Genomic DNA, 19,228 nt, shown 5'->3' on the forward strand with positions numbered 1-19,228 from the left:
GTCCATTTGAGATAGGCTTGGGGTTTACAAATATATTGCATATTAGCTTTGGCCAAATTCAAACTATGTAAACATTTACCAAATATGAAAATCTATATCAGCATCTACAATATTAAATACATACAATATGAAAGCATATTTTTATGGTTCTAATAATATTGATATGATAGTGTATTATTAGTGAACTTCATGAACTTTGACTTGATCGTTGTGAAAGTTGTAGAATCCTAAACTGTATTTCGTGTTTATTTCGTTGACCCTTGTGAGGTATATAAAGAGGTACACGAAGGGAGTAAACTTCGAGTACAAGAAGCTAATCTAGAGTCCTACTTCTGTTGCCTTCTCTTTCCTCCCGCAATCACAGCTAGAGTGTAGTTGCCGTAAGTGATGGCGTGGACGTTGTTGACTGGAGTTATCGCAGATGGGTAGTTGTAGATGTAGCCCTGATGTCGAGGTAGCCGAAAGTAGCCATGGTCTAGGTAGTCGTAGGAGGTGTAGCCACATTCACCGGAGGCGCAAAAAGTTGTGCGATTTCTTCTTCTTTTTTTGGACGTAGCTCCTGGCTTGTGGTACCATCGAGGGGTACCATGGCAGGTGTCTAACAAATGCTAGAAGACGCGGTCATAACTGATTCCACCAGTTTTGACAAGACTGGAGGAAGCCACCTAAGCACACAACGGTTTTGCTAGAACCTTGTGCGTGTCGATGCAGTCTTAGCTGTGGGACACGGTCAATACGAGCGTCAGTCTCATGTCATTGGACGTGGTCCATGTTGCCTTTGTGCCTTGTAGTTGTACTACAGAGGTTGTTATCGTTGTATGTCCATCATATGGACGATGTTGTGTGGCGGTGGCGATGTTGAAGCAATAGGCACAAAGTATTGCATCGCTTGAAAGCGCCCCTCCTAGCGACGTGTGCGGATGCCTTGATATCGGAGAAGTTGATGAAGTTCCACATCGGTTTGCGTGTGGTTGATGTCGTTTCTTGTGGTTGTGCTCGAGGATGATCTTGATGTCGTACAAATTAATGTTGTGACTTGGCTCGGTGTAGTTTGGCTTCATGCAGTGTAGATTTGCTCCATATAGTGGTACGACTCGATGTGCGTGGTACCAATGGTGATGTAACCTGGTGCGTGACGTTGGGTTCTTTAATAGTCGATGGCGTAGCGTAGAGTTGATGCAGGCCGATTTGTAAACATAAAAGAGTCCCTAGTAAGCCTCCTGTAAAATTAGCTTGTTGATTAATAGATGATCATAGTTTCATGATCATGAACATTGGATGTTATTAATAACAAGGTCATATCATTAGGTGAATGATGTGATGGACATATACCCATAGTAAGCATAGCATATGATCAAATCATTTAGTTCTTTGTGTTTCAAGGTTTAATATGCATAGTAACTTAATCCTTCGATCATGAGATCATGTTAATCACCTACACTGGATGGATGCTTTGATGACACCAAACACTACTGCGTAAATGGGTGTAAAGGTGGCATTAAGTGTTCGGAAAGTATAGGGTTGAGGCACTTGTATCAATAGTGGGATTTGTTCATCCTAACAACTGATAGATATACTTTGGGCCCTCTCGGTGGAATGACATCCAATTAGCTTGCAAGCATGTGACTGGTTCACAAGGGATATCATATCACGGTACGAGTAAAGAGTACTTATCGGTAACGAGGTTGAACTAGGTATGGAGATACCGACGATCAAACCTCGGATAAGTAAAATATCGCGAGACAAATGGATTTGTTATTTTATATGAATGGTTCTTTCGATCACGAAGTCATCGTTGAATATGTGGGAGTTATTATGGATCTCCAGGTCCCTCTATTAGTTATTGATCGGAGAGGGGTCTCGATCATGTGCACATAGTTGTCGAACCGTAGGGTGACACACTTAAGGTTTGATGTCGTTTTAAGTAGATATGGAATATAGAATGGAGGTCGAATGTTGTTCAGAGTCTCGGGCGGGATCCAGGCCATCACGAGGAGTCCTGGAATGGTCCAGAGAATAAGAATCATATATAGGAAGTCACTTTCCAAGTTTGGAAATGATCCGGTCCATTTATGGAAGGCGCTAGAATATGGACTCCACCAACCCTAACCAGTCAACCAAGAGGGAAGGTGGAGTCCATGGTGGACTCCATGGTGGAGTCCATGGTGGACTCCACCACCTTTGCCGGCCAAGGGAGAAGGAAAGGGAGCAATCCCACTTCCCCTAGGTTTCACCCTATTAGTTATTGATCGGAGAGGGGTCTCAATCATGTCCACATTGTTCTCGAACCGTATAGGGTGACACACTTAAGGTTTGATGTCGTTTTAAGTAGATATGGAATATGGAATGGAGTTCAAATGTTGTTCGGAGTCTCGGATGGGATCCAGGACATCACGAGGAGTCCCAGAATGGTCTGGAGAATAAGATTCATATATAGGAAGCCACTTTCCAAGTTTGGAAATGATCTGGTGCATTTATGGAAGGCACTAGAATGTTCTAGAACCTTCCGGAATAAATTGCTATGGAAGGTGGACTCCACCAACCCTAACCAACCAACCAAGAGGGAAGGTGGAGTCCATGGTGGACTCCACCACCTTGCCCGGTCAAGGGAGAAGGAAAGGGAGCAATCCCACTTCCCCTAGGTTTCACCCATATGGCAGTTTTTGGAGTTGGAGTTCAATATGATTTTGGGGCAACACTAGGAGGTTCCACCTATATAAAGAGAGGGAGAGGGGAGGGGGTCAGCTACACCAAGAGCCGCACCACCCATCGGCACCCAACGCCGGCGCCACAAGTGCCTCCTCTCCCCAAACCCTAGCCACTCCCCTCCTCCCTATTCTCCCGCGGTGCTTACGGCGAAGCGCTACTGGAGATCTCCACCACCACCATCACCATGCCGTCGTGCTGGCGGGATTCCAAGGAGAATCTACTACATCTGCTGCCCGCTGGAACGGGGAGAAGGACATCATCATCAACACCGAACGTGTGACCGAGTGCGGAGGTGCTGTCCGATTGTGGCACCATCAAGATCTTCTATGCGCTTTTGCAAGCGGCAAGTGATTGACTACATCAACCACGAGATTTATCTCGTTAACGCTTAGTGATCTTCATGGGTATGATGATCTTCACCTCATTGCTACCATCTACTAGATTAGATCTTGGCTTGTTATTCGTTCTTGCGGTAGGAATTTTTTTGTTTTCTATGCTACGAATCCCTACACCTTCCATCGCCGCGTGGTCGAGCTCAACCCGACGGATTTTCCAGCGTGCGGGAGAGAGGGAGACTGCCGCCGCCAGCGCTGCCCAAGCTTTGACCGATGGAACCTAGGGGAGGGCGGGAGGAGAGGCCGCCGAGGCTTTGGAAGCGGGGGGGGGGGGGGAGCGGGGCGGAGTTGAGTCTAACCGCTACTCTCTATCACCATGTTTATTGGTGTTGTGCTTGCCTTTGTGTGCGATTATAATGTCACTTGCTTGTCTTCATGAAGAAGTACTCTATATGTCTCTTGCTGAAGTCGCATGTGCCAGTCAATTCCCCCTTGTCCTCTCTCCCCTCTACGATAACTGAGAGTTCACCTCGCTTAACCGGGCTGCTCCAATGTCCTCTCCACCGGAATAGTCGGCCGGAGCTGGACCAGGAGCAGCGCCGGAGTAGATAGGTTATCTAGTAGTTCTAGTTTTAGGTATCTAGGTTGTGTTGGCTGGCCTTGTGCCAGAGTTTGGCATTATGCCGAGAGATATGTGATGTATCTCGTTGGCCAGATCTAGGGCTTTGCTGATGGTGCTCCTCCTCTTCGCGGCACTCTAATGGGCATCGACGACCTCCACCAGCAGCTTCACAAATAAGGCATCTGGTCTCCGGGAGTGGCGATTCCTAGACTCGATGTTGTCTTCTTCTCTAGCCGGTTGTGGCGGCGGGGGGAGAAGGAACCGTGTGCAAGCTCCAGGAGTTCAATCTTGGCGGAGATGGGAAGCTCATGTTGCGACGACGACGAGCTATACCACAGTGGTCCATAGCAGACTACTGGCCTTCGATAACAAAGGGAGGCATCTGCAGAAGCGATGTGAGCGTCTTTTCGACCTCCAACAACGGAGGCCCCTACTCGATGGTGCGATGGAGGCATTCTTCACCTTCTTCTTCCCAAGTGGTGTTGTCCTCGGTGAGGAAGACGGTGGACGAAGGCGGCAACCATCTCAGATCTTGGGTGGTGAGGCACAGGGACTTGATTGCTTTTTCAGAAATCTTTATGAGGTCTCCTGTGTGTTTCAAGGGCTTGCTTGTAATTTTTACTTTTCTTGAGACCCCTCTTGTAATTTGTACCACCTCCTAGAATTAATGCAGCATCTCAATCCTTCGGGACCCTCTTCGTTAAAAAAAGTCGCATGTGCCCACTGTTCAAAAAATAGGCCGATTCAACGATTACTAGGACGATTAATCGCTACTAGGGGCCTGACCGTGTCGATTACCATTAATCGCTCGTGTTAATCCTTTAGCACGATTAATCAGTCCAAAAGTCCGATTACTAGTTATGTTCCCGATTAACTACTACATTTGGTCAAAAAAGTAACAAAAGTTTCAATGCATATCGCTAATACAGGCGCTACCCCTCCCTAATAAAGTAGGTTTTGCGAAGCTCCCGCTTGATTGCAGCCTCCAGTAGCTTGATTTCCACTGTCGCCAAATAGTTCCTTGCCCTCCCAGACCAGTTACTCGTAGTTGCCCAGACCTCGGCTATAGGAGCTCGACCACCTTGAGGATCTCATCCAGGAGCTCGAGGACGCCTTCAATAGGTTAGGTGGTTGAGGTGTAAGAGGGGTCATACCCTAGGTAGGCGGTGGGAGAAGATAAACTTCAGAGGTGAGAGAAGAAGTGGAAGGAAGGAACGCGGCTTCGGCTAGTTGATCCTGATTTTCTCGTGATCTTGAAGATTAGGTCACGGAGGATAAGCGTACATGTTTTGTAGGATTTTAGGCTCTAGAGATGTAGGGACAAACATATAGAGACTCATATACTATTATTTTTCTTATATACACTATTTTAAGTGCTAATTTGTGTAGGTTGCATCGATTAATAGCAAATCGATTAAATCAATTAATCGTCCGAATTCCGATTAATCGCTACTCCCAAGCCGACCGAGCAGTTAACGATTACCGATTTCCTTAACATTGCATGTGCCTGCATGTCCTAGCCCATGGTTGTTCGTGCCGGATGGAGAATTGGATATCCAGATTGATGTAGCTGCACCTGCATGGGAGTGGATATGGTTGCGTGTAGTGGATCTGTAGCTGCACGCGTGTGATGTCGCCTCCTCGGAGTTGTGTCCCACTTGTCACGTAGCGGGTGCAAGTCGGCAGGGTTCTGTGGCGATGCAGGTGTTGTGCACAGGAACCTCGCGTTGCACGTGCAGCAGGCCCCTAGATCGAAGACGGCCAACACTGCGAACTAGGAGCCGTCGGGAGTCCTAGATACTCCGTGTTAGCACCGATTTGCACTGCTTTTACACAAGATTTCTTGGTTGTTGGTTAAAAATTTATTTAGCTAAGTGGATTTAATCTATCAAATTCAAGAATTTGAAATTTGGATCTAGTCTAGTCTAAAGAACCGATCCGATCTTTGATCGAGACCGGGTGTCGCGTCCCCAAGGAGATTAAATTTCATCTAGTGTGGCGCCATATGGAACTGGTGAAGAACCTATCATCGGCGTCATGAGACTAACCGCTCTGATACCATGTGAAAGTTATAGAACCCTAAATTGTGTTTCATGTTTATTTCGTTGACTCTTGGTGGGATATATATAAGGAGGTACATGGGAGTAAATTTGAAGTACACAAAGCTAATCTAGAGACCTAGTCTAACTCTAACCCCTAAACGTATGCTGATGTCCACAAGTATAGGGGATCGCTGAAATCTTCGATTAAGTATTACCCAAATTTATAGTTCGACTCAAGGGGAACACAAGAATACCAATAAGAATTTAGCAATTAAGACGTCACTCTCAACCACACATGTATATCAATAAACTCACAAAGCAAGTGGATATTCTATAGCAATTGATTCAAATAGTAAACAATAGCAACAGATTTCCAGTTTTCATCGGAAGTATAATTATGAAACTTTCAGTGGCTAAAAGCATAGGCATGAGGTAGTAGTGGGGTGTTGTATGAAAGATATTGATCATATAATGTAATCCCACTAACATAGCATCCATCTATAAATCAGTTGTGTGTAGGTGTGTGCACCAAATATAGCTATGCATACTAACAAAGAGAATTTGCTAACATCTTTTATCCTGCTTGCCCATTTTACCGGGGCCAGTTTGGAACTACAAGCAATTAAGGTCTATCCTTTCGAATAGCCCGGAGTAAAGAATTAAGATTGATGAACACACAACATTCTCGAACTATCACATATTCCCCTTGTTTTTTCCTATCTGTCACCTTAAGGATTGATGTCTACGCACCCTTCTATTCCTGTAGACAGTGTTGGGCCTCCAAGAGCAGAGGTTTGTAGAACAGCAGCAAGTTTCCCTTAAGTGAATCACCCAAGGTTTATCAAACTCAGGGAGGTAGAGGACAAAGATATCCCTCTCAAGCAACCCTGCAATTACGATACAAGAAGTCTCTTGTGTCCCCAACACACCTAATATACTTGTCAGATGTATAGGTGCACTAGTTCGGCGAAGAGATAGTGAAATACAAGTAATATGGATGATTGTAAGTAGTAATTGCAATCTGAAATAAAGATGGCAGCAAGCAAACATGTAACAGAACTTGTTGGAAACGGTGTTTCAATGCTTAGAAACAAGGCCTAGGGATCATACTTTCACTAGTGGACACTCTCAACAATGATCACATAACTGAATAAATAAATGCTACTTTCTCTACACTCTCCTGTTGGAAGACAAACATCATTCATTGTGTAGGGCTACAAGAGCTCCCTCAAGCCGGCGTTAACAAGCTCCACAACATTCGGTGTTCATATTTAAGTAACCTTAGAGTGCATAATAGACCATTGCAATTATACCGAGTACTAACATAGCATGCACAGTGTCACCGTCAGGCTATGAAAGGGGGAATAGATCACAATGATGCGTGTAGTTGACACGTCCGTTGGGAACCCCAAGAGGAAGGTGTGATGCGCACAGCAGCAAGTTTCCCTCAGTAAGAAACCAAGGTTTATCGAACCAGTAGGAGTCAAGAAGCACGTTGAAGGTTGATGGCGGCGGAGTGTAGTGCGGCGCAACACCAGGGATTCCGGCGCCAACGTGGAACCTGCACAACACAATCACAGAACTTTGCCCCAACGTAACAGTGAGGTTGTCAATCTCACCGGCTTGCTGTAACAAAGGATTAGATGTATAGTGTGGAAGATGATGATTGTTTGCAAAGAACAGTAAAGAACAATTGCAGCAGATTGTATTTCAGATGTAAAGAATAGGACCGGGGTCCACAGATCACTAGTGGTGTCTCTCCCATAAGATAAACAGATGTTGGGTGAACAAATTACTGTTGGGCAATTGACAAATAAAGAAGGCATAACAATGCACATACATATATCATGATGTGTACTATGAGATTTAATCAGGGCATTACGACAAAGTACATAGACCGCTATCCAGCATGCATCTATGCCTAAAAAGTCCACCTTCAGGTTATCATCCGAACCCCCTCCAGTATTAAGTTGTAAACAACAGACAATTGCATTAAGTATGGTGCGTAATGTAATCAACACAAATATCCTTAGACAAAGCATCGATGTTTTATCCCTAGTAGCAACAGCACATCCACAACCTTAGAACTTTCTCACATCGTCCTGCATTTAATGGAGGCATGAACCCACTATCGAGCATAAATACTCCCTCTTGGAGTCACAAGTATCAACTTGGCCAGAGCCTCTACTAGCAACGGAGAGCATGCAAGAACATAAATAACATATATGATAGATTGATAATCAACTTGACATAGTATTCAATATTCATCGGATCCCAACAAACACAACATGTAGGATTACAAATAGATGATCTTGATCATGATAGGCACCTCACAAGATCTAACATGATAGCACAATGAGGAGAAGACAACCATCTAGCTACTGCTATGGACCCATAGTCCAGGGGTGGACTACTCACACATCGATCCGGAGGCGATCATGGCGATGAAGAGACCTCCGGGAGATGATTCCCCTCTCCGGCAGGGTGCCGGAGGCGATCTCCTGAATCCCCCGAGATGGGATTGGCGATCTCCTGAATCCCCCGAGATGGGATTGGGCCGCGCCGCCCTATTGTCTGGCCACCTCGTGGCCCCACTTCGTATCCTCTTCGGTCTTCTGGAAGCTTCGTGGAAAACTAGGACCCTGGGCGTTGATTTCGTCCAATTCCGAGAATATTTCCTTACTAGGATTTCTGAAACCAAAAACAGCAAAAAACAACAACTGGCTCTTCGGCATCTCGTCAATAGGTTAGTGCCGGAAAATGCATAATAATGATATATAATATGTATAAAACATGTGAGTATCATCATAAAAGTAGCATGGAACATAAGAAATTATAGATACGTTTGGGACGTATCAAGCATCCCCAAGCTTAGTTCCTACTCGCCCTCGAGTAGGTAAACGATAACAAAGATAATTTCTGAAGTGACATGCTATCATAATCTTGATCATACTATTGTAAAGCATATGAGATGAATGCAGCGATTCGAAGCAATGATGAAGATAATGAGATATAGCAAAGACTTTTCATGAATAATACTTTCAAGACAAGCATCAATAAGACTTGCATAAGAGTTACTCATCAAGCAATAAATTCAAAGTAAAGGCATTGAAGCAACACAAAGGAAGATATAAGTTTCAGCGGTTGCTTTCAAATTCAACATATTTATCTCATGGATAATTGTCAACACAAAGTAATATAACAAGTGCAATAAGTAAACATGTAAGAATCAATGCACACAGTTGATACAAGTGTTTGCTTCTGGGATAGAAAGAATAGGCAAACTGACTCAACAATAAAGTAGAAGATAGGCCCTTCGCAGAGGGAAGCATTGATTACTATATTTGTGCTAGAGCTTTTCATTTTGAAAACAAGAAACAATTTTGTCAACGGTAGTAATAAAGCATATGTGTTATGTATAAGATATCTTATAAGTTGCAAGCCTCATGCATAGTATACTAATAGTGCCCGCACCTTGTCCTAATTAGCTTGGATTAACACAGATTATCATTGCATAGCATATGTTTCAACCAAGTGTCACAAAGGGGTACCTCTATGCCGCCTGTACAAAGGTCTAAGGAGAAAGCTCGCATTGGATTTCTCGCTTTTGATTATTCTCAACTTAGACATCCATACCGGGACAACATAGACAACAGATAATGGACTCCTCTTTAATGCATAAACATTCAACAACAGTTAATATTCTCGTAAGAGATTGAGGATTAGTTGTCCACACAGAAACTTCCACCATGAATCATGGCTTTAGTTAGCGGCCCAATGTTCTTCTCTAACATTATGCATACTCAAACCATTTGATCATGAAAATCTTCCTTACTTCAGACAAGACGAATATGCATAGCAACTCACATGATATTCAACAAAGGTAAAGTTGATGGCGTCCCCAGAAACATGGTTACCGCTCAACAAGCAACTTATTAAGAAATAAGACACATAAGTACATATTCTTCACCACGATAGTTTTTAAGGCTATTTGTCCCATGAGCTATATATTGTAAAGACAAAGAATAGAATTTTAAAGGTAGCACTCAAGTAATGTACTTTGGAATGGCGGGGAAATACCATGTGGTAGGTAGGTATGGTGGACACAAATGGCATAGTGTTTGGCTCAAGGATTTGGATGCATGAGAAGAATTCCTCTCAATACAAGGCTAGGCTAGCAAGGTTGTTTGAAGCAAACTCAAGTATAAAAGGTGCAGCAAAGCTCACATATGAACATATTGTAACAATTATAAGACTTTACATTGTCTCCTTGTTGTTCAAACACCTTAACCAGAAAATATCTAGACTCTAGAAATCAATCATGCAAACCAAATTTTAACAAGCTCTATGTAGTTATTCATTAATAGGTACAAGGTATATGATGCAAGAGCTTAAACATGATCTATATGAGCACAACAATTGCCAAGTATCACATTATTCAAGACATTAAACCATTTACCACATGCGGCATTTTCCGTTTCCAACCATATAATAATGAATGAAATAGTCCAACTTTCGCAATGAACATTAAAGATAAAGCTAAGAACATATTTGTTCATACGAAACAGCGGAGCGTGTCTCTCTCCCACACAAAGAATGCTAGGATCCGATCTTATTCAAACAAAAACAAAAATAAAAACAAACAGACGCTCCAAGTAAAGCACATAAGATGTGACGGAATAAAAATATAGTTTCACTAGAGGTGACCTGATAAGTTGTCGATGAAGAAGGGATGCCTTGGGCATCCCCAAGCTTAGACGCTTGGGTCTTCTTAAAATATGCAGGGATGAACCACGGGGGCATCCCCAAGCTTTGACCTTTCACTCTTCTTGATAATATTGTATCATCCTCCTCTCTTGACCCTTGAAAACTTCCTCCACACCAAACTCGAAACAAACTCATTAGATGGTTAGTGCATAATCAAAAATTCACATGTTCAGAGGTGACATAATCATTCTTAACACTTCTGGACATTGCACAAAGCTACTGGACGTTAATGGAACAAAGAAATCCATCCAACACAGCAAAACAGGCAATGTGAAATAAAAGGCAGAATCTGTCAAAACAGAACAGTCCGTAAAGACAAATTTTATTGAGGCACCAGACTTGCTCAAATGAAAATTCCCAAATTGAATGAAAGTTGCGTACATATCTGAGGATCACGCACGTAAATTGGCAGATTTTTCTGAGCTACCTACAGAGAGGCAGATCGAAATTCGTGACAGCAAGAAATCTGTTTCTGCGCAGTAATCCAAATCTAGTATTGACTTTACTATCAAAGACTTTACTTGGCACAACAGTGCAATAAAATAAAGATAAGGAGAGGTTGCTACAGTAGTAAAAACTTCCAAGACTCAAATATAAAATAAAGCGCAGAAGTAAAAAAAGTATTATCAAGAGATGAAGCATCAACATCAATAGGTATCTTAGATGCTCCCCCATCCGTAGTGGTGCTAAGGGCTTTGTCAATTTTAGGCCTATAATACTTTTTTGGCTTAGGCACTTTAGAGACATACATAAACTTTTGCTCCTTACCCACATAAGATTTCTCCTTAAACTTAAGCGACGAAAAAGTTGAACCCAAGGTTCCCATAGCTTCTTCAAGTTCACTAATCCTATGGGTTCGATTATCATGAGTAGCACAAGTTTCTAAAACAACAATTCTCTCATTAATTCCACCTAGAGATTTATCAAGTTTATCAGTGCTATTAAGTAAGATTCCCAATTTAGTCTCAATACTTGGAAGATCTTTCTCTATGGCTTCCAACTTTTTCATGACATCTTCAAGAGAGATTTCAATTTTAGCTTCATTAGCAGGTGGTATTCCAACTAGACTCTCAATAATGCAACTAGCTTCTAAAGCAGGAGTGCCTAGGAAATTACCTCCCGCAAGAGTATCAAGAACATACCTATTCCAGCTAGAGATACCAACATAAAAGTTCCTAAGTAGTATGATAGTGGAGTGTTTCTTAATGCACCTATGATGAGCATCGCTAATTCTATACCAAGCATCTTTAAAACTTTCTCCCCCTTGTTGCTTAAAGGAACGAACTTCAACTTCCGGATTACTCATTTTTAGTGGTAGTAAATAAAGCAAACTAGATAAAGTAAATGCAAGTAACTAATTTTTTTGTGTTTTCGATATAGAGAACAAGACAGTAAATAAAGTAAAACTAGCAACTAATTTTTTTGTGTTTTGATATAGAGAGCAAGCAAAGCAGTAAATAAAGTAAAGTAGCAACTAATTTTTTTGTGTTTTGTTTTAGTGCAGCAAACAAAGTAGTAAATAAAATAAAGCAAGACAAAAACAAAGTAAAGAGATTGGAAGTGGAGACTCCCCTTGCAGCGTGTCTTGATCTCCCCGGCAACGGCGCCAGAAATTTGCTTGATGCGTGTAGTTGACACGTCCGTTGGGAACCCCAAGAGGAAGGTGTGATGCGCACATCAGCAAGTTTCCCTCAGTAAGAAACCAAGGTTTATCGAACCAGTAGGAGTCAAGAAGCACGTTGAGGGTTGATGGCGGCGGAGTGTAGTGCGGCGCAACACCAGGGATTTCGGCGCCAACGTGGAACCTGCACAACACAATCACAGAACTTTGCCCCAACGTAACAGTGAGGTTGTCAATCTCACCGGCTTGCTGTAACAAAGGATTAGATGTATAGTGTGGAAGTTGATGATTGTTTGCAAAGAACAGTAAAGAACAATTGCAGCAGATTGTATTTCAGATGTAAAGAATAGGACCGGGGTCCACAGATCACTAGTGGTGTCTCTCCCATAAGATAAACAGATGTTGGGTGAACAAATTACAATTGGGCAATTGACAAATAAAAAAGGCATAACAATGCACATACATATATCATGATGAGTACTATGAGATTTAATCAGGGCATTACGACAAAGTACATAGACCGCTATCCAGCATGCATCTATGCCTAAAAAGTCCACCTTCAGGTTATCATCCGAACCCCCTCCAGTATTAAGTTGTAAACAACGGACAATTGCATTATGTATGGTGCGTAATTTAATCAACACAAATATCCTTAGACAAAGCATCGATGTTTTATCCCTAGTAGCAACAGCACATCCACAACCTTAGAACTTTCTGTCACTGTCCCAGATTTAATGGAGGCATGAACCCACTATCGAGCATAAATACCCCCTCTTGGAGTCACAAGTATCAACTTGGCCAGAGCCTCTACTAGCAACGTAGAGCATGCAAGAACATAAATAACATATATGATAGATTGATAATGAACTTGACATAGTATTCAATATTCATCGGATCCCAACAAACACAACATGTAGGATTACAAATAGATGATCTTGATCATGATAGGCAGCTCACAAGATCTAACATGTTAGAACAATGAGGAGAAGACAACCATCTAGCTACTGCTATGGACCCATAGTCCAGGGGTGGACTACTCACACATCGATCCGGAGGCGATCATGGCGATGAAGAGACCTCCGGAAGATGATTCCCCTCTCCGGCAGGGTGCCGGAGGCGATCTCCTGAATCCCCCAAGATGGGATTGGCGTTGGCGGCGTCTCTGGAAGGTTTTCCGTATCGTGGCTCTCTGTACTGGGGTTTTCGCGACGAAGGCTTTAAGTAGGCGGAAGGGCAGGTCGAGGGGCGTCACGAGGGGCCCACACAACAGGTCGGCGCGGCCAGGGCTTGGGCCGTGATACGTCTCCAACGTATCTATAATTTCCGATGTTCCATGCTTGTTTTATGACAATACCAACATGTTTTGTTCACACTTTATATCATTTTTATGCGTTTTCCGGAACTAACCTATTGACGAGATGCCGAAAGGCCAGTTGCTGTTTTCTGCTGTTTTTGGTTTCAGAAATCCTAGTAAGGAAATATTTTCGGAATCGGACGAAATCAATTCCGGGGATCTTATAATTTCGCGAAGCTTCCAGAGCACCGGAGAAAGGCCAGAGGGGTGCCAGGGGGGCCCCACACCCTAGGGTGGCGCGGCCCAAGGGGGGGGGCGCGCCCCCCCTATGGTTTGGGCAGCCCAGGCCCCCTCCGACTCCGATTCTTCGCCTATTTAAGCCATCGTGACCTAAAACTTCGACACCAATTGACGAAACTCCAGAAAGACTCCAGGGGCGCCGCCGCCATCGCGAAACTCCAATTCGGGGGACAGAACTCTGTTTCGGCACCCTCGGACGGGGAATTGCCCCCGGAGCCATCTCCACCGCCGTCTTCACCGCCATCTTCACCGCCATCGCTGCCTCCATGATGAGGAGGGAGTAATCCACCCCCGAGGCTGAGGGCTCCGCTGTAGCTATGTGGTTCATCTCTCTCCCATGTACCTCAATACAATAATCTCATGAGCTGCTTTACATGATTGAGATTCATATGAGTTTTGTATCACAATTCATCTATGTGCTACTCTAGTGATGTTATTAAAGTATTCTATTCCTCCTGCATTGGTGTAAAGGTGACTAGTGTGTGCACCATGTGGTTCTTGTCGTAGGCTATGATCATGATCTCTTGTGGATTGTGAAGTTAACTATTACTATGATGGTATTGATGTGATCTATTTGGTTATGTTGATCTATCTTGCACTATAAGGTTACTAAAACATGAGCATTATTGTGGAGCTTGTTAACTCCGGCATTGAGGGTTCGTGTAATCCTACGCAATCTGTTCATCATCCAACAAAAGTGTAGAGTATGCATTTATCTATTACATTTATGTGATCAATATTGAGAGTGTCCACTAGTGAAAGTGTAATCCCTAGGCCTTGTTCCTAAATACTGCTATCATCGCTTGTTTCTTTGTTTCTTTGTGTTACTACTGCTGCGTTACTACTGCTTGTTTACTACACGCCAGCAAGCTATTTTCTGGCACCGCTGCTACTGCTCATACTTATTCATACCACCTGTATTTCACTATCTCTTCGCCGAACTAGTGCACCTATTAGGTGTGTTGGGGACACAAGAGACTTCTTGCTTTGTGGTTGCAGGGTTGCATAAGAGGGATATCTTTGACCTCTTCCTCCCTGAGTTCGATAAACCTTGGGTGATCCACTTAAGGGAAAACTTGCTGCTGTTCTACAAACCTCTGCTCTTGGAGGCCCAACACTGTCTACAGGAAAGGAGGGGGAAAGTAGACATCAAGCACTTTTCTGGCGCCGTTGCCGGGGAGGAAAGGTAAAAGGTACTCACACTCCGGACCTCGGCTACCAAGCTATTTTCCGCCATTGTAAGTACTCGAAGCTATTTCCTTTAGATCCTGCAATTGCAACTTTTTGTTTCTTGTTTACACTAGTTAGGCATAATGAAAAACAACAAAAAAATTGGTGAGCTTTTTAGTCTTTTTCCTGATTTAGAATTGTTTGATGCGAAAATTAAAAAACCTATGGAACCTTATTTGCATGCTAGTAGCGATGTTATTAGTATGAATGCAATTACTGCTAATGCTATGAAGAAGTCTAAGCTTGGGGAAGCTAGTTTTTGTGATCTTTTTAGCTTCCCATCTTTAGGGGAGAAAATTTGTTCTGATAATGCTTTATCTCCCATATGCGATAACTCTGATGATGCTTCTGATATTTTAAATCCACCTGCTGAAAGTATTCCGTATAAAATACCTATGAAAATTATTGAACGTATTATGGACAACCACTATAAAGGGGATGGAACTGTCCATCCTAGAGATCATTTACTGTTTTTGCACGAATTATGCGGGTTATTCAAGTGTGCAGGTATCTCTATGGATGAAGTGAGGAAGAAGCTATTCTCTGCTTTTATTGTCTGGTAAAGCGGCGCATTGGTATAAATTGTTGGAGAATAGACATTCTCTTGGTTGGGAGGAAATTGCATCTCTTTTTTATTCTAAATTTTATCCTCCGCATGAAGTGCATATTGATAGGAATTATATTTATAACTTTTATCCTCGTGATGGAGAGAGTATTTCTCAAGCGTGGGGGAGATTGAAATCACTAATGCTCAAATGTCCCATTCATGAGCTACCCCGTAATGTTATTATTAATAATTTTTATGCGAGGCTTTCAGGACAACACAAGGACTATCTGGACGCGTGTTCGGAGGGATCTTTCACAAGCAAGGAGGTTGAAGCTAGGTGGGATCTTCTTGATCGGATTGAGGACAACGCTGAAGGATGGGAGAACGACAAAGGTAAAGAGTCAGGTATAAATTATGATTATGAATGCATTGAAGCTTTTATGGATACCGATAAATTTCGAAATATGAGTGCTACCTATGGTCTTGACTCTCAAGTTGCTGCAAATCTTTATAAAGCCTTTGCTTCTCATTTTGAATTGCCTAAAAATAATTTTGATAAGTATCATGAACCTTTTAAAGAGGATTGCATGAAGAATGAAATTGTTGTTAATTATTGCAATAAGCATGCTCAAACTCCTAAGAATGCCATTTCCTATAAGCATGTTAATTTTTGTGGAATACATAGACCTTGTGGAATTAATCAAATCAAAGATGAATATTGTATCCATCATGCTAATGAAAAAACTAGAAAGTGGTTTAGGGCTCTAGATGATCTTGGTAAAAAAGTTTGCGCCCTCTATCCTTTTATTTGTGAAGTTTGCCATGAAGTGGGTCATTTTAATTTTCAATGCTCCTCCAATGATAATTTGAACCCAATGAGTGCTGCAAATTTGTATTGTGATGATGAAATTACTCCTAATCAGCATGATGAACTTACTCTATTCTTGGGGTGTGAAGAACTGTCGAGAAAAATCTCTTTGTTACATATGAGTGATCTTGATATTGATGATGTCCTGCATGGGTGTTTTTCTTATTGCATTGATAATAGCCATACAAATACTTACATACAAAATATTTTAGAAGATGACACCTTGCCAAAATATGATAGGACCGCTGTGTGTTTTCAACTAATTAATGAAAAGGAGGGATCCTCCCAAGTTTCTTCTATTGTTTCTGAAAGTAAATCAGGTTATGCGGACAAGCCACCCTTCAAGCCTCTCACTCCTGAAGAAGGGAACGAGGAAAAGGAGAAGGAGAAGAAGAAGAAGAAGGGAACGAAGAAGAAGAAGAAGAATAAGGGGAATAAAAAGAAAGAGGTAACAGCATATCCCTGCGTATATGAGATAATGATAGGTAACCGTAAGTATGTTGCTCCTGATGATTATTGTGATAATGAATCTGAATACGATGATCTTCCTATACCCTTTACATACATTAGCAATCATGATTTGAATAAGCACACTACTTTTGATATTGCAAATCTCTGGGAAATTAATTCTGAAAATGATGATGATAATAATTGCCATAGTGTCAGTGCTATCCATGCTTCCTCCCATAATGATATAGAAAGCTCTAAGCTTGGGGAAGAGGTGTTTGAAAATCCTTTAGCTACTGGTCATTATGTTCTTGATACATCTCCTTCCAATAACAATGATGGTGTGGATACAGATAAACCGACTGTGAAAGATAACTATTTTATTTCCTATGATGACAATGTGCCTCCGATCTCTGATGATTATCACAAAGAATGCTATGATGTAGGTTCTAACTATCCTTATGAAACTTGTCATAGTCATGATTGGGTTACCAAAAACAATTCCCTTAATATGCAACTTGTTTACCATGTTCAAATTCTTGATAATAATCTTGCTCCAATTACTATTAATGAGAATAACTCTTCTTATGCCAAATTTAATGATACTTCTATGCATATGAACCATGATAAGCATGTTTTAAGTGATGGGTATATTGTGGATTTCATCAATGATGCTACTGAAAGTTATTATGAGAGAGGGAAATATGGTTATATGCATCTTAATAATATTAAGTTTCCCCTCTTTATGTTGAGAATCTTGAAGTTACTCGTGTTTTATCCTCTTATGCTTGTCACTTTGTTCTTCATGAATTCATTTGTGTACAAGATTCCTCTTCATAGGAAGCATGTTAGACTTAAATTTATTTTGAATTTGCCTCTTGAAGCTCTCTTTTGCTTCAAATACTATTTCCCGTGAATGGATTATTAAAACTGCTGAGCCCATCTTAATGGCTATAAAGAAAGAACTTCTTGGGAGATAACCCATGTGTTATTTCGCTACAGTAATTTGTTTTTATTTTGTGTCTTGGAAGTTGTTTACTACTGTAGCAACCTCTCCTTATCTTAGTTTTGTGTTTTGTTGTGCCAAGTAAAGCCTCTAATCGAAGGTTGATACTAGATTTGGATTTCTGCGCAGAAACAGATTTCTATCTGTCACGAATCTGGGCTGTTTTCTCTGTATAAAAATCAGAAACATATGCCAATTTACGTGCGTGTTCCTCAGATATGTACGCAACTTTCATTAGTTTTGAGTTTTCTGATCTGAGCAACGGAAGTATTTATTAGAAATTCGTCTTTACGGACTGTTCTGTTTTGACAGATTCTGCCTTTTATTTCGCATTGCCTCTTTTGCTATGTGGGATGGATTTCTTTGTTCCATTAAACTCCAGTAGCTTTGGGCAATGTCCAGAAGTATTAAGAATGATTGTGTCACCTCTGAACATGTGAGTTTTTGATTATGTACTAACCCCTCTAATGAAGTTTATGAGAAGTTTGGTGTGAAGGAAGTTTTCAAGGGTCAAGAGAGGAGGATGATATACTATGATCAAGAAGAGTGAAAAGTCTAAGCTTGGGGATGCCCCGGTGGTTCATCCCTGCATATTTCAAGAAGACTCAAGCATCTAAGCTTGGGGATGCCCAAGGCATCCCCTTCTTCATCGACAAATTATCAGGTTCCTTCTCTTGAAACTATATTTTTATTCGGTCACATCTTATGTGCTTTACTTGGAGCGTCTGTATGCTTTTATTTTTGTTTGTATTTGAATAAATTGGATTATATCATGCTTGTGTGGGAGAGAGACACGCTCCGCTGTAGCATATGGACAAGTATGTCCTTGGTTTCTACTCATAGTATTCATGGCGAAGTTTCTTCTTCGTTAAATTGTTATATGGTTGGAATTGGAAAATGATACATGTAGTAATTGCTATAAATGTCTTGGGTAATGTGATACTTGGCAATTGTTGTGCTCATGTTTAAGCTCTTGCATCATATGCTTTGCACCCATTAATGAAGAAATACATAGAGCATGCTAAAATTTGGTTTGCATATTTGGTTTCTCTAAGGTCTAGATAATTTCTAGTATTGAGTTTGAACAACAAGGAAGATGGTGTAGAGTCTTATAATGTTTTCAATATGTCTTTTATGTGAGTTTTGCTGCACCGGTTCATCCTTGTGTTTGTTTCAAATAAGCCTTGCTAGCCTAAACCTTGTATCGAGAGGGAATACTTCTCATGCATCCAAAATCCTTGAGCCAAACAACACTATGCCATTTGTGTCCACCATACCTACCTACTACATGGTATTTTCCGCCATTCCAAAGTAAATTGCTTGAGTGCTACCTTTAAAATTCCATCATTCACCTTTGCAATATATAGCTCATGGGACAAATAGCTTAAAAACTATTGTGGTATTGAATATGTAATTATGCACTTTATCTCTTATTAAGTT

This window comes from Lolium perenne, chromosome 3, assembly GCF_019359855.2.
Source record: "Lolium perenne isolate Kyuss_39 chromosome 3, Kyuss_2.0, whole genome shotgun sequence".
NCBI lineage: Eukaryota > Viridiplantae > Streptophyta > Magnoliopsida > Poales > Poaceae > Lolium > Lolium perenne.